This window comes from Nicotiana attenuata, chromosome 4, assembly GCF_001879085.1.
Source record: "Nicotiana attenuata strain UT chromosome 4, NIATTr2, whole genome shotgun sequence".
NCBI classification, from domain to species: domain Eukaryota; kingdom Viridiplantae; phylum Streptophyta; class Magnoliopsida; order Solanales; family Solanaceae; genus Nicotiana; species Nicotiana attenuata.
The window spans coordinates 7,973,397-7,996,921 of NC_031992.1; the positions used below are offsets into that span (position 1 = coordinate 7,973,397).

At 42.1% G+C, this 23,525-nt stretch overlaps 1 pseudogene; it reads left to right on the top strand.

Annotated features, from left to right (window-relative positions):
• LOC109225132 lies at positions 6,768 to 9,682 on the top strand (annotated as a pseudogene).

The following is a 23,525-nucleotide window of genomic DNA, read 5'->3' on the forward strand; positions in this document are numbered from 1 at the left end:
CATATCACACGTAGATACCATGTCTATAGGTTTATGCATCCACATAGATATTATGTCTATAGGTTTATGCATCCATATAGATACCATGTCTATAGGAATTTTGCATCTCCATATGAATACCACGCCTATAAGTAACCAGAAATCCAGACTCTACGCATGCATTGTTCACTAGGCAAACCTATTTATAGGATTAAAAACTAACAACACTCAGATACCATGACTATAGGATTTCTGCACTCTCGCTACGCCTATAAAAAGTGTTTAAATTAACGACGCTAGAAAGCATGCCTATAGGAATTATCAATCAAATCTGAATCACACATTTTAAGATTAGCACTAATTACAGAACTCGCACCATTCTGTTAAAACTGGCAACTTTCTTAATCAGTTTGTTTCTTTATTGCTAAAACCAGTAGATGCCATGCCTATAGGCCATCACGTAGGAAAACAAGTATGTAGTTAATTAATTGCACTGGTCTTCGATAAGTTGCAGCCAGGCAAGCCTAATGCAAACTTCTTGCCTGAAAATATGTAATGAACCAGCCTGCCTAACGTTAAGCATAATTTCGACCTAATCAGTACATGTAAGACATGCTAAACTACATGATTTTCTGTGATTAAAGGAGGTTTATCTGAGCCTTAATTGTTTTTGTGCTCCCATAACTACTTTCATGTGTTTTTCTTGACGCCTTAGTATTTTAACCTTTTTTAAACCTCTGAAAAGCCAAGCTTCTTCCCTTTAGGATTAGTAGTCCTAAAAGCCTCCACGACTGATAGGTGGGACGGGTAATAGCATGCAATAAGTAAACGAGAGTATTTCACGCTTAATACCTTAACGGGGTGGGAAGGGTAGACATGGAGATGATGATCACACGATAACACTACGCGTACAATTGATTACCGGTGTTGTGTGGATGATCCATGTGATTTATAAACCTAGGACCCCTTTTCTTATACAACTTTGTTTAATATCTATAACATCCTGTCTTTTCAACTACTCAAAACTCCTCCTTAACTTTACTGCATTATGCCTTTTCTTCCAAATTTTTCTTCTTTGTTTATTCAATGTATTGATTAATTTTCTGCGTTAGTCCCCCTTTTAAAACAAATTGTAGATCATCTAGACCTTGATCCCACATACTTGTAACGTATTTATTTGCAACCCTTATGTGTAAAATCCTTTGTGTATCTATTTGCATTAAAGTCACAACATAGCATGGTCGGGAACCACACTAGTGGATCTTGAGGGGTGCCTAACACCTTCCCCTTGAGATAATTTCTAGCCCTTACCCGAACATTGGTTTTCCAAATCAAAACCCTTCTTAGTGTCCTAATGCACTCAATCATTAGGTGGCGACTCTTCAAATCCAAAAACCCAATTCCCAAACGGGAATAGAGTTTTCTTCCTGAATGTCGTAAACCCGATTTCGCGAGAAAAAGGGGGCGTCGACAGCATGGTGACACCGCTGGGGATTCTTTAGGGTTTTACCACTTCATGTTATATGTGACTTTATTGTTTTCTTTATTGCTTTGTTTAATACCTTTATTCGAGACTGACTTGTCTTTTTGTTTCTTTTTCTTTAACGCTTTCATTTACTGCTTTCCTTCAATACCGTTGTAATTTCTGAGCAATTATTGTAATCATTATGAACGTGAAAATATGTGACAATTTGTTTCATTCTTGTAATTGCATCTTCAACATCATATTCCACTCGTGCCAAACAAATACCATAGCAACGCTTGATGAGTTGATGCGCTCTTCCAATATTATTACCCCCTAAATTTTGAAAAGGCATATTTGTGGTAAAACTAGTTGATCAGCGGTGCAGTCGACGGTTCCGTGCCTTTCCCTCTTGAGTTGTCCGCTCAAGGGTACTGGTCTAGTACCCCGTAGAAACCTTATTCTGTTAAAACTGTACATGCATCACTGTCAAACCTAGTCGAGTCAGTTATGCTGTCCACATAATGACTCTTTAAGATAGCCTTGTCCAAAGTCCACTGGGTTCCCCTGGGACCCAAACGGACACCACCATATTCTGTGCATTTATTTGGAGAACTAAATGATGTCTATGCTAATTATTGGTTTAAATAGTCGAGTCCGGTGGGGTTAAGGGTCATAACCATTTTGTTTTGCAGGAAATGAATGACGAAGTCCCCAACTTTGGTATGGTTAGCACGCCCTCACACTTGCTGACCTGGTGGAGGAATCTCCCATCAAGTGACCAAATCAATGAATGGAAAGAGAGGGTCATCAAGGCTAGCGAAAAGCTGGAGGATCTGATCAACGAGAACATTCAACACGGGGAAGGTCCTTCTGGGACGAAATAGATAGGATTCTTTTCTTTTGCTTTAAATGTAGTATGGCCAATGGCCATTAGTGACTTTTTTTTATTTCCTGCAATTTTAGTGTCGTTTTGGGATTCATCTTGTTTTTATCAATAAAATGAGGCATTTAGCATTATAAGTTCTCCAAATCAACTTGTCGCTAGGCCTACCTCGGGCACAACGAGGCACCCAATTTTGGGACACGATTTATATTCTTGTACTATGTGTTTAAATACTGCAATATTTCTTTCTCAGAATCCGCACTAACTTGTTACCTTTTGTTGTTTTTACTTTTATTTTTTATTACCCTCCCCAAAAAGGTTAGTTCGTGCATTCTGGCATCATCATCCTACTCCACAAGATCTAAGGGCCCTCCGCCTCCTCCTCCTCCAAGTCCTATCAAAAGCAAGAACAAAGCAAAGATGGAGAACGTGAACAACATCAGAAAGGACGACTCAGCTGAAAGGGTAGAGGTTCCCCAGGGTGTTCAGGTATCCAAAGAAAGTGCCGCGCAGCTCGAACAGAAGCTACTGAAATTTCAAGAAGAACTAGACCAAGTTCGAAACTTGGCAAGTCTGTCATTCTCCCTCACTACTCCAGAAATCAACTTTCCCAATACTCAACACCCTATCCCAAACTCGCAGAAACAGCCCGCTACTCATTGCAACACACATCTCAACAACACTCCACTCCTCATCCCTAAACCATCAAATGATCATCCCCGCCACACTCCCATATATGTGGAAACCATGCCACAATACACTCAACCCATTGCAAACACACCAGAATCTGATGACAAAGATTCTCTCATCAAGAACCTGGCTGCCGAGCTCAAGAAATTGACTAGTCGAGTACAGGGCGTTGAAGGAAACAAAGGCATTGAAGGGCTGAATTATGAGGATCTTTGCATCCAGCCGGACGTTGAACTTCCCGAGGGGTACAGACCTCCTAAGTTCGAAATATTTGACGGCTCGAGGGATCCTAGAGTCCATCTGAGGACATATTGTGATAAACTGGTCGGTGTAGGAAGAGACGAGAAGATTCGCATGAAACTCTTCATGAGAAGTTTGAAAGGCGATGCGCTATCTTGGTACATTAGCCAAGATCCCAAGAAGTGGACGAGCTGGGTTGGAATGGCGTCTGATTTCATGGACAGGTTCAGGTTCAATACAGAAAATGCACCAGATATTTTCTACATCCAGAATCTGAAAAAGAAACCCACTGAGACATTCCGCGAGTATGCTACTCGATGAAGATCCGAGGCTACTAAGGTCAGGCCAGCCTTAGAGGAAGAATAGATGAACCGATTTTTCATCCGAGCTCAAGATCCGCAGTACTATGAGAGGTTAATATTGATAGAGGGCCAGAAATTCTCCGACATCATCAAGATAGGAGAAAGGATTGAAGAGGGCATTAAGAGCGGAATGGTCACTAATTTTGAAACACTGCAGGCTACCAACAAAGCCCTACAATCTGGTGGCGCGTCCAAGAAAAAGGACGTGAGTGCCGTGATGGTTGCACAGAGAACCAAGTCCACAGTAAAATACCAGGCCTACCCGGTACCCCCTTTCACATACCAGCCTATTCCCAATTACCCAAGCACCTCCGCCCTCTTACCAAATTACATCACCTGCTTACCAATCATCTCCCTCTCCCACATATCAACCCACCTCACCAAGATATTCCAAACCTGCACCTGTCTACCAAGCCTATAATGCCCACTACCAATCACCTCCCGCCCGCCAAAACATCCCCAAGCCATGCCCTAACTTTGACCGCAAACCTCCTAGGCAATACACCGCCATCGCCGAGCCAATCGACCAACTATATGAAAGACTCAAAGCAGCCGGTTATGTCACACCAATCCCTGCCAAAACTCCAGAAAATCCTTCCCAATGGGTCTACCCAAACAAAACCTGTGCATACCATTACGGCATGACATACCATCGATGAGTGCCGATCTCTGAAAGATAAAATCCAAGCTCTAATTGACAACAAAATCATAGTGGCCAAAGAACCTGCTCCTAATGTTCGAAACAATCCCTTGCCTGATCATAAGGGTGGTGGTGTGCATATGATTGAAGTGGAAGATGATTGGGACCCCAAGGGGTCAATTGGATTAATTGCCGACGGTGACGAGCCTAAGAAACCAGCCGTCACACTGAATCCAATTGTAGTCCAGATCCAGCCCTCCGGGAATGCTGAAGTAAACATGTTCGTGCCTCTCGAGCTGAAACACCGTCATCCAAAAGGACCACAGAGCCAATTGAGGTGGAGTTTGGGTCTCCAAAAGTACCATTCAAAGTTGATGTATTGCCACCCAAAACGAGAGTGCCCATTCCTGTGGCGATATCGGCAGTAATGCCATTCCAGACACAGACAATTCCTTGGGATTACACCGCCGAGGCAAGAAGGAAGGGAAAGACTAGGTCTGGAGAAGCAATTGCAGCACAGGGTATGACCAGGACCGGCAGGGTTTATACTCCGGAACACCTAGGTGAACCAAGTAAGCAGGCCTCTGGACGGCCTATTGAAAGTGGGCCCGATGATCTCTGGCGGAAGATACAGGCAAAAGAATACTCAGTTGTCGACCAATTAAACAAAACACCAGCCCAGATCTCCATCCTAGCTCTACTGCAAAGCTCCGAGACACACAAGAACGCTCTGATGAAGATACTAAGCGAGGCGTATGTACCCAGCAATATAACTGGAGGAGAAATGGCAAACATGGTCGGGCAGGTATTGGAGAGTCATAAGATCACTTTCCACAAGGATGAGTTACCCCCTGAAGGTTTAGGCCACAACAAAGCGTTGCACATCACCGTGCAATACGAGGACTATTTCATCACCAGGACTTTGATTGACGGAGGGTCCAGCCTCAACATTTGTCCACTGGTGACCCTCAGAACATTGGGTAAAAGTCTGCATGAAATCAAGGACGGGGCTAACAAAGTCAAAGCTTTTGATGGCTCCCAAAGGTCCACTATTGGGGAAATCAGTTTATGTTTGCAAATGGGGCCAACTTGGTTCGATGTTGATTTTCAAGTAATAGACATCCCAGCATCCTACAACTTACTACTGGGACGACCTTGGATCCACGCCACTGGAGCTGTAGCATCAACCCTGCACCAGGCAGTGAAGTTCGAGTGGAATCACCAAGAAGTGATTATTCATGGTGACGGGAGTAACCCCATATACAGTCGCCAAACCATCCCAGCAATTGAAGGAAGAAGGAAGCTAGGAGGAGAAACATACCACCACATTGAGCGAGTCAACGCCATGGACAAAGATAAGTGGTGGGATAACAAGATAGAGAGTATACTAAACTGAAGCGGGTATGAACCTGGCAAAGGGCTCAGCAAGAACCTTCAGGGAATCACCAAGCCTATCAAACTGAAGAAGCATGGCACCACTTTCGGGTTAGGGTATGGATATACTTGGCAGGAATTCAGGAACTGGTCGCCACCATGGCGCGGCCCTTACTATCCGCTGGAGCACCCTATACCCCACCTGGAACAGACTTTCCAGCAGGCCGACATCATATATGGGTCAGAGGATGATGAAGCATTAGCAGCAATGAAGAACCTGTTCTTGGAAGATGACAATATGGACTGTCACGTCATTCTCGAGGAGGAAGGGGAGGAAGGCCCTTCCATACAGACAGTGAACCGAGGAGAGCGCCTCAACAATTGGTCCGTCAGAACCACCAAGGCCCGGAAAGCTTCGGGGTAGCAAGGCTGAACAAAGCACTATGCATTATTTTTAATTTTTCGCTAGTTGATTTCCCTTCAGTATTATCTTTGAATTTTGAAAAGAGCCCCGATGTTCAAAACAATTCTTTCAGCATTTATTAAAGCATTTCAATTTTTTATAAATCTCGCTCTTATTATCTCTTTTTCTCTACCATTTACTTTACTTTACACAGCATTATTATTACTTATCTTGATGAACCGATGAATGTGACATGCGACGAGGTAACGCAACAAACGGATATAGACTCAGAAGAGGATGAGATACCAGAAGAGATCGTTAAAGAGGTCGAGGACTTTGAGAATAGACCTAAGTCTAACCTGGACGAGACTGAGGTTATCAACCTGGGGGATACAGAGAATGTCAAGGAAACGCGCATCAGTGTTCACTTGTCACCATCAGAAAAGGAAGAGTACACGGAGTTCTTAAAAGAATATGAGGACATATTTGCCTGGTCATATGATGATATGACCGGTCTCAGTACATCTATTGTAGCTCACAAATTGCCAACAGATCCGACATGTCCGCCGGTAAAGCAGAAGCTCAGAAAGTTCAAGCCAGACATGAGTTTGAAAATCAAGGAGGAAGTTACCAAACAAGTCAAAGCCAAGGTCCTCAGGGTAGTGGAGTATCCAACATGGTTAGCCAACATTGTGCCAGTGCCAAAGAAGGACAGGAAGGTCAGAGTCTGTGTCGACTACCGGGACCTCAACCGGGCCAGTCCGAAAGACGACTTCCCCTTGCCGAACATACACATCCTGATCGACAACTGCGCCAAGCACGAGCTGCAGTCATTTGTCGATTGTTTTGCTGGGTATCATCAGATATGGATGGACGAAGAAGACGCGGAGAAAACGGCTTTCATTACACCGTGGGGGATGTATTGTTACAAGATGATGCCGTTTGGATTAAAGAATGTTGGGGCCACCTACATGAGGGCCATGACTACTATTTTCCATGACATGATACACAAAGAGATCGAGGTGTATGTAGATGATGTCATCATCAAATCCAAGAAAGCCACTGACCACATGGAAGATCTGAGGAAGTTCTTCAACAGATTGAGAAGGTACAACTTGAAACTGAATCCCGCCAAATGTGCATTCGGGGTTCCTGCCGGAAAACTGCTTGGGTTCATCGTAAGTCGACGAGGAATAGAACTAGATCCATCAAAGGTTAAGGCCATTCAAGACTTGCCACCGCCAAAGAACAAGAAAGAGGTTATGAGTTTCTTGGGGAGACTCAACTACATCAGCCGGTTCATAGCTCAGTCCACTGTCATTTGTGAGCCAATCTTTAAGATGTTGAAGAAGGACGCCGCCACTAAATGGACTGATGATTGTCAGAAAGCCTTCGACAGAATCAAGGAATACCTGTCAACACCGCCAGTTCTGGTTCCGCCCGAACCAGGTAGACCGCTATTGCTCTACCTTGCAGTACTGGATGGAGCATTTGGTTGTGTTTTGGGACAACATGATGAAACGGGGAGAAAAGAGCAAGCCATCTACTACCTCAGTAAGAAGTTCACCCCGTACGAGGCCCGGTATTCCCTACTAGAACGCATGTGTTGTGCTCTGACTTGGGTAGCTCAGAAGTTGAGGCATTATTTCTGTGCCTACACCACCTATCTCATATCGAGGATGGATCCGCTAAAGTACATCTTTCAGAAGCCCATGCCCATGGGCAAACTGGCCAAATGGCAAATATTGCTGAGTGAGTTTGATATTGTCTACGTGACTCAGAAAGCGATCAAAGGACAAGCACTGGCCGATCATCTTGCCGAAAACCCCGAGGGCGGAGAATACGAGCCTCTAAAGACGTATTTTCCTGACGAGGAGGTCTCTTTCATAGGAGAAGACATTGCAGAATCCTATGATGGCTGGAGATAGTTTTTCGATGGAGCAGCAAACTTTAAAGGAGTTGGCATAGGAGCAGTTCTAGTATCAAAAACAGGTCAGCATTATCCGGTGTCCGCCAAACTCAGGTTCCCGTGCACCAATAACATGGCCGAGTACGAAGCCTGCATCTTAGGGCACAAACTAGCCATTGACATGAACGTTCAGGAGTAACTAGTGATCGGGGACTCAGATTTGCTCATACATCAGGTCCGAGAAGAATGGGCAACCAAAAACTCCAAAATACTACCATACTTGCATCATGTACAAGAGTTGAGGAAGAGGTTTACAAAAACGGAATTCCGACATGTCCCCAGAATCCAGAATGAGTTCGCCGATGCATTGGCCACTCTATCATCCATGATTCAGCATCCAGATAAGAACATCATTGATCCCATCCCGGTAAAAATCCAGGATCAACCTGCCTATTGTGCTCATGTCGAGGAAGAGGCAGACGGAAAGCCATGGTTCCATGACATTAAGAAATATTTGTCAACAGGAGAGTACCCAGAACTTGCAAACACTACTCAAAAGCGCACACTGCGGAGATTGTCCAATCACTTCTTTACAGCGGAGGAATCCTGTATAGGAGGACTCCCGATTTGGGATTACTAAGGTGTGTCGAGGCAAGGGAAGCATCCAGGTTGTTGGAGGAGGTTCACGCAGGGACCTGTGGCCTGCACATGAATGGTTTCGTCTTAGCCAAGAAAATACTCCGAGCCGGTTACTTCTGGATGACCATGGAGACAGACTGCATCCAGTATGTCGGAAAGTGCCACCGCTGTCATATACCTGCAGATATGATAAAGGTGCCTCCTAACGAGCTGAATGCAACTAGCTCACCGTGGCCGTTCGCCGCTTGGGGGATGGATGTCATTGGACCTATCGAGCCTGCCGCATCAAATCAGCACAGGTTCATACTAGTGGCGATTGATTATTTCACCAAATGGGTTGAAGCAGCATCATATAAGGCGGTAACCAAGAAGGTTGTGACAGACTTCGTTCGCGACCGTATCATTTGTCGGTTCGGCGTCCCAGAGTCAATCATCACTGACAATGGTTCCAATCTCAATAGTGATCTGATGAAAGCAATGTGTGAAACCTTCAAGATCAAGCACAAGAATTCTACAACCTACATGCCTCAGATGAATGGAGCCGTAGAAGCAGCCAATAAGAACATTAAGAAGATACTAAGAAAAATGATAGAGAAACACAAGCAATGGCATGAGAAGTTATCATTCGCTCTACCGGGATACCGTACCACAGTCCGCACATCGATTGGGGCGACACCGTATATGTTGGTTTATGGTACCGAGGTAGTCATCCCAGCCGAGGTAGAAATTCCCTCCCTGAGAATTATGCAGGAAGCAGAACTTGAAGATGCAGAATGGGTAAAAAGTCGCTACGAGCAATTAGCCCTTATAGACGGAAAAAGACTGAATGCAGTTTGCCATGGTCAGCTTTATCAGAATAGAATGACCAGAGCTTTCAACAAGAGAGTCAGACTAAGACAGTTCGCGCCGGGGCAGTTAGTACTGAAAAAGATTTTTCCGCATCAAGATGAAGCCAAAGGGAAATTCTCTCCCAACTGGCAAGGTCCGTACATGGTTCACCGGGTTCTAACCGGGGGATCCCTCATACTCGCAGAGATGGATGGAGAAGTCTGGCGAAAGCCAATTAATTCAGATGCAGTCAAACGCTATTATGTGTAATCATTATGATTTCTGTATGATGTAATTTGAACTACGCCTGACCTGATTCCCGTTTAAAAGGGGATACGTAGGCAGCCCTATGGGTTCGGTCACAATTCGATAAAATTTCCATTTTTCTCCGATATTGGAAACTGGGGCAGAATTTTGAGGAGGACCCTCAAAATTCCGAAGTTGACTTTCACCATCCACCGCGCACAGCCGTCAGAGGCACCGGCCCAGTAAACTGGGGCAGAATTTTGAGGACCCTCAAAATTACGGCGCCAAAGAGGTTGCAATATCTTGAACCGTGTTGCAATCGTCGGTTCATCTAAAACCGTTTTATCCATTATGTATTTACATCATATTTTATCATTTAGCTAAATCATGCATGAATACTATCAGAACAGCTTTGTCAGCAACGCTATCCCAATGAAAGCAAGAGCCGAGTAGGACGAGCGCAATCCGCGGGAAGACGAACTAACCTTCCCCCTTGACAAAACTCACAATCTTTCTTTGAATGCAGGTACCCCAAGACCTAAAATCATCGGATACGGTTACTAACTCATACTTTTCAAGAATACAACTCCCAGAATCATCACCTATTTTCAAGTGCTACTCGCACGTAACATCCCCAGCAGCCACAGTGACAATCAACTAGCAGCTATCGTCTCTCAGCTAAGAAATTTTGTCACTCTTCACCTCTATTTTCGCACACTGCATAAGGCTACCTTTCTGCCTTCCGAGACTAAGCACTGTCTCCATCCTACTTTCCCTTGCATTGCATAAGGCTACCTTTCTGCCTTCCGAGACTAAGCACTGTCTCCATCCTGCATTCCCCTGCATTGCATAAGGCTACCTTTCTGCCTTCCGAGACTAAGCACTGTCTCCATCCTGCATCTCCTTGCATTGCATAAGGCTACCTTTCTGCCTTCCGAGACTAAGCACTGTCTCCATCTTGCATTCCCCTGCATTGCATAAGGCTACCTTTCTGCCTTCCGAGATTAAGTACTACCTCCATCCTGCATGGCTGAAATATCGCCACCTCTTATTTGCATCGGCTGAAAGATCGCCAACCCTATTTAAATCTTTACATCGGCTGAAATACCGCCATTTATGCTTTTCATCGGCTGAAATATCGCCAACTCCATTTAAATCTCTATATCAGCTGAAAGATCGCCAGTTTATATTTAATCATTTGTCGACTGAAAGATCGCCAACTCTATTTAAATCTTTACATCCGCTGAAATACCGCAATTTATGCTTTTCATCGGCTGAAATATCACCAACTGCATTTAAATCTCTATATCGGCTGAAAGATCGCCAGTTTATATTTAATCATCATCGGCTGAAAGATCGCCAGTTTATATTTAATCATTATCGGCTGAAATATCGCCAACTTTATTATAATCCTTGTCGGATGAAATAGCGCCATTTATATTTATGCCTTACATCGGTTGAAATATCGCCATTTAAATTTCTTCTTCATATCGGCTGAAATATCGCCAAATCCTGCATTTCATCGGCCGAAATATCGCCATTTACATTGCTTCTTCACATCGGCTGAAACATCTCCAGATTTATTTAAATTTCTGTCGGCTGAAATATCGCCATTTACATTTCTTCTTCACATCGGCTGAAATATCGCCAAATCCTGCATTTCATGGGCTGAAATATCGCCAAATCCTGCATTTCATGGGCTGAAATATCGCCAAATTGTCCAAAGGCGTCATTATTCGGAGGCACCATTTTCATAGCCCGAGAACGCCATGCCATGGCCTTAGGACCCCGCTTTATATTCTGCACACCATTATTCAAAGGCATCATGGTTCGGAGGCACCACCATCATAGCCCAAGAACATCATTTCATAGCCTGCGAATCCCTTATTATGCGCTTCATGGCCCAGGACATCATGGTCTGAGGACGTCAACAACCGTCCAAAGACAACATTCATGGTCCAAAGGGAACTTGCATCACGTTTAAATTTATGCACAGTATATGTTGTATTGCTCACTTGCAGGTACGCCGGCTAGCAACGGCCATCTCCAAAGGAGCGATCCCGCTCCAGTTCCCGCAGCCTATCAGATTTCAGCTACAACCTAAACATCGCGTCCGTCCTTTTCAAAACTCTATTGGCATATTCCGCCGATGGAACCTGAACTACATATGGCCTGATTCCTGTAAAACCAGGGATATGTAGGCAGCTCAAGAGCCAGAGCTCGGTCAAAATTCTTTGCAAATCACTTATTTCGGTCAAAATTGGCCATCCTATCTTTACCCGATAACTCTTTCATCCTTCCCGGGTAAAGAGGGGCAGCTGTTGATACCCAATTTTTCCCTAGATATTTTTATACTCAAAATACTTTCAAAATAACATATATATGCATGTATGAGCATACCCAAGTGTTTTGGTATTTTTCCAAATTTTTAAAGATTTTTTAAACCAATTTATTGTCTATTTTAATACTACAAAATTCAATAATTATTCCCAAAAAATTATCATTTTGTGAATAATTCATTTTATTCTCAGATTTACACCAAAATATAATTAAGGTGATTTTTGCATATTTTTTACAGATTTATTTGGCATTTTTAAAAATAAATTGCATATAATTGCAATTATTGCCTATTTTACAATTAACAGCATTTTACAATTATAAAATCGTTTCCAGTATTTTTAGATTAATATTTATACGTTATTAGTTACTTAAGTGCTTTTAATTTGTTTTTTAAATCATTCTCACTATTTTATAAAATAATAAAAAAAAGGGGGGAAATGGCCATTAAGTGCTAGCTAGATTTTATTTCAATTGTAGCCACATTGGACCCCCAAATTAGCCCAATTTTAGACCCAATTAATCTAGCCCAACAACCCATTTGAACCGACCCAACCGGTCTCCCACCTAACCCCTTCTAATCACAGCCGTTGATCTAAAAGATCAACGGCCCAAATAAACCCTTTCCTTTTTAATTTACCAAACCCCCCCAACCCTAATTCCATTTCCCTCTACCCGCCGCCCTCGAATTCCCTTCCTCTCCCATTCTCTCTGCAAACCCTAGTCGCCGCCACCCAAGCTAACCCTAATCCCTTCGATTCTCGCCGGTTTCCATGGCTTCTCAGGCCGTGAAACCCTCATACTCACCTCTTATCGCTCTTGTGCGCTTGGTATTTGAAAGTTTGAGGCTAGACCTCAAAGGTCTCCACCCAGATCTCCGCCCATTGAGGATGTGCATCGACTACTGACAGCCCAACAAGGTCACAATCAAGAATAAGTACATGTTACCAAGGATAGATGCCCTGCTTGATCAGTTGCAAGGTGCTAAGTACTTCTCCAAGATTGACTTGAGATCAGTGTATCACCAATTGAAGATAAGAAAGAAGGATATTCTGAAAACAACTTTTAGGACCCGATATGGCACTTTGAATTTATGATGATGTCTATTGGGCTGACGAATGCCCCAACAAATTTCATAGATCTTATGAAACGAGTTTTCAAGCTATTCATCAACTCATTTATGATAGTGCATTTACAAAGTCGGGAGGATCATGCTGATTNCGTCATTGTTCGGAGGCACCAGTTTCATAGCCCGAGAACACCATGCCATGGCCCGAGGACCCCGCTTTATATTCTGCACACCATTATTCAAAGGCATCATGGTTCCGAGGCACCATCATCATAGCCCAAGAACATCATTTCATAGCCTGCGAATCCCTTATTATGCGCTTCATGGCCCAGGACATCATGGTCTGAGGACGTCGACAACCGTCCAAAGACAACATTCATGGTCCAAAGGGAATTTGCATCACGTTTAAATTTATGCACAGTATACGTTGTATTGCTCACTTGCAGGTACGCCGGCTAGCAACGGCCGTCTCAACAGGAGCGATCCCGCTCTAGTTCCCGCGGCCTATCAGATTCCAGCTACAACCTAAACATCGCGTCCGTCCGTTTCAAAACTCTATTGGCATATTCCGCTGATGGACGCTGAACTACATATGGCCTGATTCCTGTAAAACCAGGGATATGTAGGCAGCTCAAGAGCCAGAGCTTGGTCGAAATTCTTTGCAAATCACCTCTTTCGGTCAAAATTGGCCATCCTATCTTTACCCGATAACTCTTTCATCCTTCCCGGGTAAAGAGGGGCAGTTGTTGATACCCAATTTTTCCCTAGATATTTTTATACTCAAAATACTTTCAAAATAACATATATGTGCATATATAAGCATACCCAAGTGTTTTGGTATTTTTCCAAATTTTTAAAGATTTTTTTAACCAATTTATTGTGTATTTTAATACTACAAAATTCAATAATTATTCCCAAAAAGTTATCATTTTATCAATAATTCATTTTATTCTCATATTTACACCAAAATATAATTAAGGTGATTTTTGCATATTTTTTACAGATTTATTTGGCATTTTTAAAACTAAATTGCATATAATTGCAATTATAGCCTATTTTACAATTAACAGCATTTTACAATTATAATATCGTTTCCAGTATTTTTAGATTAATGTTTATACATTATTAGTTACATAAGTGCTTTTAATTTGTTTTTAAAATCATTCTCACTATTTTATAGAATAATAAAAAAAAGGGGAAAATGGCCATTAAGTGCTAGCCAGATTTTATTTCAATTGTAGCCACATTGGACCCCCAAATTAGCCCAATATTAGACCCAATTAATCTAGCCCAACAACCCGTTTGAACCGACCCACCCGGTCTCCCATCTAACCCCTTCTAATCACAGTCGTTGATCTAAAAGATCAACGGCCCAAATACACCCTTCCTTTTAATTTACAAACCCCCCAACCCTAATTCATTTCCCTCTACCCGCCGCCCTTGAATTCCCTTACTCTCCCATTCTCTCTGCAAACCCTAGTCGCCGCCACCCAAGCTAACCCTAATCCCTTCGATTCTCGCCGGTTTCCATGGCTTCTCAGGCCGTGAAACCCTCATACTCACCTCTTATCGCTCTTGTGCGCTTGGTATTTGAAGGTTTGAGGCTAGACCTCAAAGGTCTCCACCCAGATCTCCGCCGACTTGAGGGTTCCGGCCATCTCTGGCTTGGCTCCGGCATATCTTAGCTTCCTAAGCCTGTTTCCAGTCTTATCCGACTTAGATCGGACATTTTTCGAAGCCTTTCTCGTTCTAGGGTTCACCTGAAACCCTAGCTGTTCGAGGTTTTTGTCCAATTCTCTTCAGATCTGTGTGTATTCATGCTTTACTTTGAGTTTTTAAAAGGTTTCCCCAACTTTTTTTTATAAAATTCTTTTTCCAAAGTCACTTCTTTCTGATTTAGGGTTTCTGGAAAAAAAGTGCTTATGTGTTCTCTGATCTTTCTTCTCCCTTTCTCGTGTATGTTTGTCTCTACCATGTTATTACGTTTTCTCTTTTTTTTACATGTTCTTCTACTATGTTTGCTATATTTTGTTCTTCCTTCTACTATGTTTCTGTGCTATGTTTTCACATGCTATGTTCTGCTACTTTCCTTCCATTACGACTTGATATGCTTCGCCTACTGTATTTTTCTACCATGTTCATTAAGTGTTCTTACTATGCCTGCTTAAGCATATTTTCCTCTACTGTTTCTTCTACTCTCATTTTGTTTCAAATTAATTCCATGACTCTGTTTGCATTAAACCTTCTACTGTATCTGCTTGTTTCCTCTTTTTTGCATTTGATTCAAGTCGAAAACCCTAGGATTTGGGGTTTTTGGCGAGTTTGGTCTTGTGTGTTTGGACTAGGGTTCTATTTGAGCCCTGAACACTCTCAAACTCACTTGGGGCCCATGTACTGAGTTTGAATTCTTTTGTGTATGAATTCTTCTATACTAGACTCCTCTGATTAGCATGACAACCCCTTTTATATGTGTTAAAATCTTTCTTCAAAAGGTTTTCCAACTTGTGTTCGAATTAGAGTTGGTTCTTACCTTATTTGTTTAACCGTGTATTTCAAAATTTCTTCCCTTAATTAAACTCCTATGTATTTATCCCTAATTGCCTACTTTACACAAGATGCTTACTTGATCTCTTTCCTTAAATACTGTTTTGTTCATTACCGTTTAAGTTTGAACTCCTTAATTAAAGGATGTTCTTGTACTGATTGATTCTAATTGGTACATGGTTATTTCTTTGCCTTATTCCTTGCCTGTTTTCAAACTATAAATACATGCTCTTTTATTAGCACAACACACCAACATTCGTAGTTTTCTGAACTCACACTCACACTCAAAAAGTATTCTCTCTTGTTGCTTGTACTGTGGCCTATTTGCAAGACTTCTGCTTTCTTTTGCTTGTCTCTTTCTGAAACTGGTATGTCCTAGTTTTAATTCCAGCATCAACTCTAATGTGTTTACTTACCAATTCTCCTGTCCATGCTTACTTTACTGCATGTAGAATTTAACCTTTGTATAATATGCTCATATCTTGCTTATGTCTTGCAATGAATCCCATTCCCCATGTCCCCCTATGTGTTTGAGCTATAGTTTAAAAAAATATGGCAATATACAAAATTATTGTCCATGGATGTAAACTGGACCCTTTGAGTCCTAAGCTCTTTCAGTTTCCCATCCCCATTCCCTTATGTGTGTTTGAGTTAAGGTTTGGCCTGGCAGCATCCAAATTGCTGTCCAGGGTTGAACCTGACCTTCAATAGGTCCTAACTCTCCAATGTTTGGCTAGTGGGCTGGTCAGGGGTGTGCCAGCATTTTATGTTGCTGGGCATGACCACCAGCCTGCCTTGGCATCCCTTATATCCCTCTACTGCACTTACACTTGTTCCTAGACTCTAAGTTCTACCCCCCTCCAATAAGCCTTGCCTTGGGACCTTGAGCTCCCTCTGAACTTGGATATTGGAGGGCTGGCCCTTCCACACTGCACTTTCATTCAGTTCTGATATCTGGGTGTGAGCATTGCCTGGAGTTCTTGAAATTCCTTGGAACTTTGACACATCTCAGATAAGAGAAAGGCTTTGGAACCTGATCCTGGCAGTTGGCTCATATCATATTGTTAGACCTTAGGTTTGAATTAGGATCCTTGGATGCAGCTTAAGAGTTCTGATTGTAATTTTATTTCCAGTTTTTGATTCATCTTGGTCTGTAATAAAATTTTATAATAACCTCTGGGGTGATTAGTGAAAAGGTAAGGGTAACCATGCATGCAAAGGGGTAGATATCATGCTTATAGGGAATTACCACACTTCTGTACTCATGCATCTTGCCTACAGCTTTGCACATTTGCATATCACACGTAGATACCATGTCTATAGGTTTATGCATCCACATAGATATCATGTCTATAGGTTTATGCATCCATATAGATACCATGTCTATAGGAATTTTGCATCTCCATATGGATACCACGCCTATAAGTAACCAGAAATCTAGACTCTATGCATGCATTGTTCACTAGGCAAAGCTATTTATAGGATTAAAAACTAACATTACTCATATACCATGCTTATAGTATTTCTGCGCTTTCGCTACGCCTATAAAAAGTGTTTAAATTAACGACGCTAGAAAGCATGCCTATAGGAATTATCAATCAAATCTGAATCACTCGTTTTAAGATTAGCACTAATTACAGAACTCGCACCATTCTGTTAAAACTGGCAACTTTCTTAATCAGTTTGTTTCTTTATTCCTGAAACCAGTAGATGCCATGCCTATAGGCCATCACATAGGCAAACAAGTATGTAGTTAATTAATTGCACTGGTCTTCGATAAGTTGCAGCCAGGCGAGCCTAATGCGAACTTCTTGCCTGAAAATATGTAATGAACCAGCCTGCCTAACGTTAAGCATAATTTCAACCTAATCAGTACATGTAAGACATGCTAAACTACATGATTTTCTGTGATTAAAGGAGGTTTATCTGAGCCTTAATTGTTTTTGTGCTCCCATAACTGCTTTCATGTGTTTTGCTTGACGCCTTAGTATTTTAACCTGTTTTTAAAACTCTGAAAAGCCAAGCTTCTTCCCTTTAGGATTAGTAGTCCTAAAAGCCTCCAGGACTGATAGGTGGGACGGGTAATAGCATGCAATAAGTAAACGAGACTATTTCGCGCTTAATACTTAACGGGGTGGGAAGGGTAGACATGGAGATGATGATCACATGATAACACTACGCGTACAATTGATTACCGGTGTTGTGCGGATGATCCATGTGATTTATAAACCTAGGACCCCTTTTCTTATACAACTTTGTTTAATATCTATAAAATCCTGTCTTTTCAACTACTCAAAACTCCTCAGTAACTTTACTGCATTATGCCTTTTCTTCCAAATTTTTCTTCTTTGTTTATTCAATGTATTGATTAATTTTCTGCGTTAGTCCCCCTTTTTAAACAAATTGTAGATCATCTAGACCTTGATCCCACATACTTGTCACGTATTTATTTGCAACCCTTATGTGTAAAATCCTTTGTGTATCTATTGCATTAAAGTCACAACATAGCATGGCCGGGAACCACACTAGTAGATCTTGAGGGGTGCCTAACACCTTCCCCTTGAGATAATTTCTAGCCCTTACCCGAACTCTGGTTTTCCAATTCAAAAACCCTTCTTAGTGTCCTAATGCACTCAATCATTAGGTGGCGACTCTTCAAATCTAAAAACCCAATTCCCAAATGGGAATAAAGTTGTCTTCCCGATTGTCGTACACCCGATTTCGCGAGAAAAAGGGGGCGTCGACACCAAGTAACAAGTAGGAGTTAGAGGAAAGCTAACAACATCGTATGGACCATATAGGGGTAAATTATGCAATTAGATAACTCAATCATAAAAGAATAATTGCCATATGATGAAACATAAGGACCTAAGAACCCTAAAGGCAATTTTTCCCACAAATAAGTCCGAGCACACACTCGTCACCTCGCGTGCACGGTCTACAATTAGCATGGAAGACTCATATCCTAAGGGGAAGTCCCCCACACATTGTTAGGCAAGATACTTACCTCAATCCAGCCAGTTCATACTCAATTTAGCTTTTCCTTTACCAATTCATCAATGCTCGGCTCAATCTAGCCAAAAACGACTTGAATACATCTAACAATGCAAGAGAAAATAATTACAATTAACAAAACTATGATACTTACACAATTTGCAAAAAGTCAACAAAAGTCAACTCCCCGGGCCCGCACCTCGGTACCCGACAAAATATACAAAAATCGAATACCCATTCCGATACGAGTTCACCCATACAAAATTAACCAATTCCGATACCATTTGGTCCTTCAAATCATCATTTTACATTTTTTAAAGATTTCACAAATTTTCTTCCCAAAATTCCATCCCAAATCACGAGTTAAATGATGAATTCAATGATAGATTCATGTACTCAATCCAAATCCGAGTTAGAATCACTTGCCCCGATGAATTTCATGAAAAACCTTCGAAAAATCGCAAAAATCTGAGCTCTCTAGGTCAAAATATGAAATAAAACCCTAAATCTCGTATTTATAGTGCACCTCCCGAATTTACACCACTGCTGACCGCGCAAAAAAACCAGTGCTATCCGCACAAAAACCAGTGCTGTCCGCACAGGATTTGACTGCAGTGACAGGCTTTAGTATTCTGGCCATAACTTTCCCTACAGATGTCCAAATTGTGATTTCTTTACCTTTCTAGAAACTAGACACGAAGGGATACAACTTTTGTTTTTTGAATCATCTTAATGTTCCTTGTAGATCAAAAGATATGAGCTTCCGAAGTCAGACCAGTGAAACTTTCCTCACCGCGGACTGCACCGGATTTTGTGTGGCCGCAAAGCCCTCACCGCGGCAGCACAAAATCCTGTGCGGACCGCACTGGTGGGTTTAGAGGTCTGCAACTCCTTTGGACCCACAACAGCTATGATTTTAGGCCTAAAACATCCCGGAACCTACCCGGTACTCACCCGAGCCCCCGGGAATTCAAACCAAATGTACCAACACATCCTATGACATCATTCAAACTTGTTCAACACTTCGGAACGCTCACAACAACATCAAATCACCAATTTAACATAGGATTCAAGCCTAAGAACTCCAAGATCTTTTAAATTATGCTTTCGATCAAAAAATCTATCAAATCTCGTCCGAATGACCTGAAATTTCCAAGCACGTGACATTCAACACTACGGAGCTACTCCAACTTCCGGAATTCTATTCCGACCCTTAGATCAAAATCTCACTATCGGACCGGAAACTTCAAAAATTTGACTTTCGGCATTCCAAGCCTAAATTAGCTACGGACCTCCAAAACACAATCCGATCACGCCCCTAAGTCCAAAATCACCATACGAAGCTACTGGCATCACCCAAAACTCATTCTGGAGCCGTTTACTCAAAAGTCAAATTCCGGTCCAATTCTCTCCGCTTAAACTTCTAGAACTATATTCCTTCTTTCCAATTCGACTCCGATTCATCCGAAAACTGAATCCAACCATGCACACATGTCGTTATACATAATGTGAAGCTGCTCTTGAACTCAAACTGCCGAACTGAATGCAGTTGTTCAAAAGGACCAGTCGGGTCGTTACATCCTCCTCTACTTAAACATACGTTCATCGTCGAACGTGCCCGGAGTCATTCCAAAGCCATTGAACCACTGCATGAGCTCTTCATACATACACCCGGGGGTGTTTCCCCATCACCCAACCTATGAAGAACTAGCAATGCCACTTAACTGAAGGTCTCATCTCCCCCTTAGTTCATAACCTTAGAACAAAAACCAAACCTCATCGTCTGAAATTAGTCATTGAACCCAAATTCCACATTATCACGCTGATTACACCCGAACAAGACGAATCGAGCCAAAAATTCAAACCCAGGATACAATCACGTGCTGATCCACGCAGCTCAAATACTCGAAGCAATAACCTCTGACCACCATATATGCTCAAATAACACTCTGGATGCGGGCAATACACTTCACATTGAATACAACCTTGTTACGGACTACCACAACACTTACATGATAAAGAAACTTGCGGAAACTCTTAGCCGCTCATGAAGTCAACAAGTCAAGAAACTCTCTCGTCCGATACCATAGTACTTATCTCATGTCTAAAAACCTCATCTCAGCCGATACAAGCCGCACAACTAACAGCTCATCACGGAACCACACAGGTTCTCACATTACACAATTCGTACAACAAACCAATAATTACTCAATTATGTAACACAAATAAAGAAAATCAAAGTAGAAGAATTTCTAACAATTGTAGCATGTGCAACAACAAAAATATAGTGTTCATCAAAATAGGTTAACGGAGGAAAACAGAACACCAAATAGACACAAGGAAAGGGTATCCCACATAACATCCGCTGCGGCGTGCAGCCCGCTCCAAAATACTCATCCAGCCACTATGCTCGAGCCCACTGATCATATGAATACTGAGATTTAGCACAACAGAGTGCAGAAATAAAACTGTGGGAACAATGAATAGAAGCAATAAAATATGAGAGAAGCAAGCACATATATCAGGTGCAAATGAGAAAATCAACATCACGATGGCTATCTCACCCGCATCGCCATTAGGCCTGAACAGAATTACAATATGCTTGGGGAATAATCATACAACCTCACAACTCACCACAACATAACAAAGCAGCACATAACATAGGCTAGAGGCACAAATAATGTCCACTCTACCTGAGAACATAACCAAAATGACAATCTCACAGGAGCACACAAGCTTGACCCAATACAAAACACAATTCTCGCTGATCTTCCAAGTAGCCCCAACAAAATCCTAGTTCTTCTCAATTAGATAAATATGCTTCAAAAGATCCACAACAACTTATCGGTATTGTATGCTATTAATTATCCCATTCTTAACATTTCTTCAAACCCTGCAAACAGGAATTAGTCTACATATGAAGGTATCTATCCCCAAACCTCCGGAGTACTAAAATTTCCATACACAACATCAACTACGCAAATGAAATGGTTGATATATCACTCACACCCTATTATTCCGCTAGATCACCCATATAGAGTTTCTTGCCGCGTAACAAAACATGAACCTCGAAAGCCTCAAAACCCAGTAATGACCATTCTACCAGCCATGCACCCGCACACAACCAAGCCATCAGGACTACACCTCCCCAACTCAACCTAGTTACACAAGCCGCCCAATCCAGGAGTGCTGGCACAAATGCCAGTAGAGGATTCCTATTCAAAGGACCAATCACTCCATCACTATGTTGACCCAACACCACAGAGCTGACCCATTTTCTTCGGATAGTCGGTATGCAATAATCCCAATCAAAGCCCCAATATCGTCCCTTGCAAGATCTCAGTCTTTAGTTATATAAAAATTTCGAAAACCTTCCAATACCACTTATATACATACCTCAGGCTAAAACTGATGCGAATCTGACTCTGCAATCCGGACGCCGCTAATAGACTCCTCCACTAAGTGCAAAGCCATAGAAAATAGCATTTGATGATCCGCAAAACCAACTTTTGCAACTCGCACAACACCAATCACAAGGTACCCCAACACCACCAGTCATCCTCAATCGACATCCACCTCGCAACCTTGCTACAAATGCGATGACTAGTCAGCCAATTAAACGTTCACAACCTCGCACTTATCAACCAGATGTCAGAAACCGCTGTGCGTCCATATGAACAACTGAATAGTCTCTCAACACCTCTATATCCTCAGCCTGGGCAGTAAGTTGAGAGGATGCCTGAGCATCCCTGACTCCTTCGCAGCCCGTTTGTAGCATCACGATCCACTTGCGCATGGCGGACACTGAGAGCGTAATATCATACACGAGTGGACGTAGGGGAACATAAGTTATATACTTCGAGCTGAATCAATATCGCACGACAAGGAATGAAAGAAGTGGAATTTAACAGTTCTGTAGCCTCTCGAAGATAAGTACAGACGTCTCCGCACTGATCGACAAGACTCTACTAAACTTGCTTATGACTCGTAGCACCATGAAACTAGAGCTCTGATACCAACTTGTCACGACCCAATTTCCCCTCCTTTGGGTTTCGTGATGGCACCTAGTCGTTAGGACTAGGTAAGCCTAATAACTGCGGAATAACAACAATGAAAATAACATCTAAAATTCTTCCGAAATAAATTTCTTATACAATGAACATCTTCCCAAAACCCGGTAGTACAAGTCATAAGCTCTATGGAGTTTTCGCTACCATTTCTAAACACAACCGTATAGAAATAAGTACAGCAGTGAGAATATAAAATAGGAAGTGACTCCAAAGCCTCCGAAGGCAACAACAGGGCTACCTTGAATCTCCTCGGCAATAATCCACACAACTACTAGCGAACAATACCTAGATCTGCACACAAAAAAATGTGCAGAAGTGTAGTATGAGCACACCACAGCGGTGCCCCGGTAGGTATCAAGACTAACCTCGGTGGAGTAGTGATGAGGAACAGTCAAGACACCTACTGGTCATCGAGATAAAGATAACGAGGCAATATCAACAGCGTAGAGAAATCAAAATACAACAGTAGGAACAATAAAGGGAGAACACGGGTAGTAACGAACAACACCAAGTAAATCAGATAACCAAGTAAATCAACACTGACATAACAGGAATAGAGACAAGTAAGAATGTATACAAATGAAGAAGGCAATACCAACTCAATCACTAGCATCATGCCTAATACACAATCCTGACCATCTAAATCCTCGGTTTTTCATATCATAATCTCAACTTCCGAACCTTTAGCACACATGGCACCTTGTGCTCCCATATTTTCCCATCTCACTGTCAACAAAAGAAATCCACATACTATACAATACATAATGTCCGTACAAATTCACTCAAGACGTTCAAGAAGTCTCACTTACCTAATATAAGAAAATTTTAAATTAAAAACTAATTAGGGAAACCA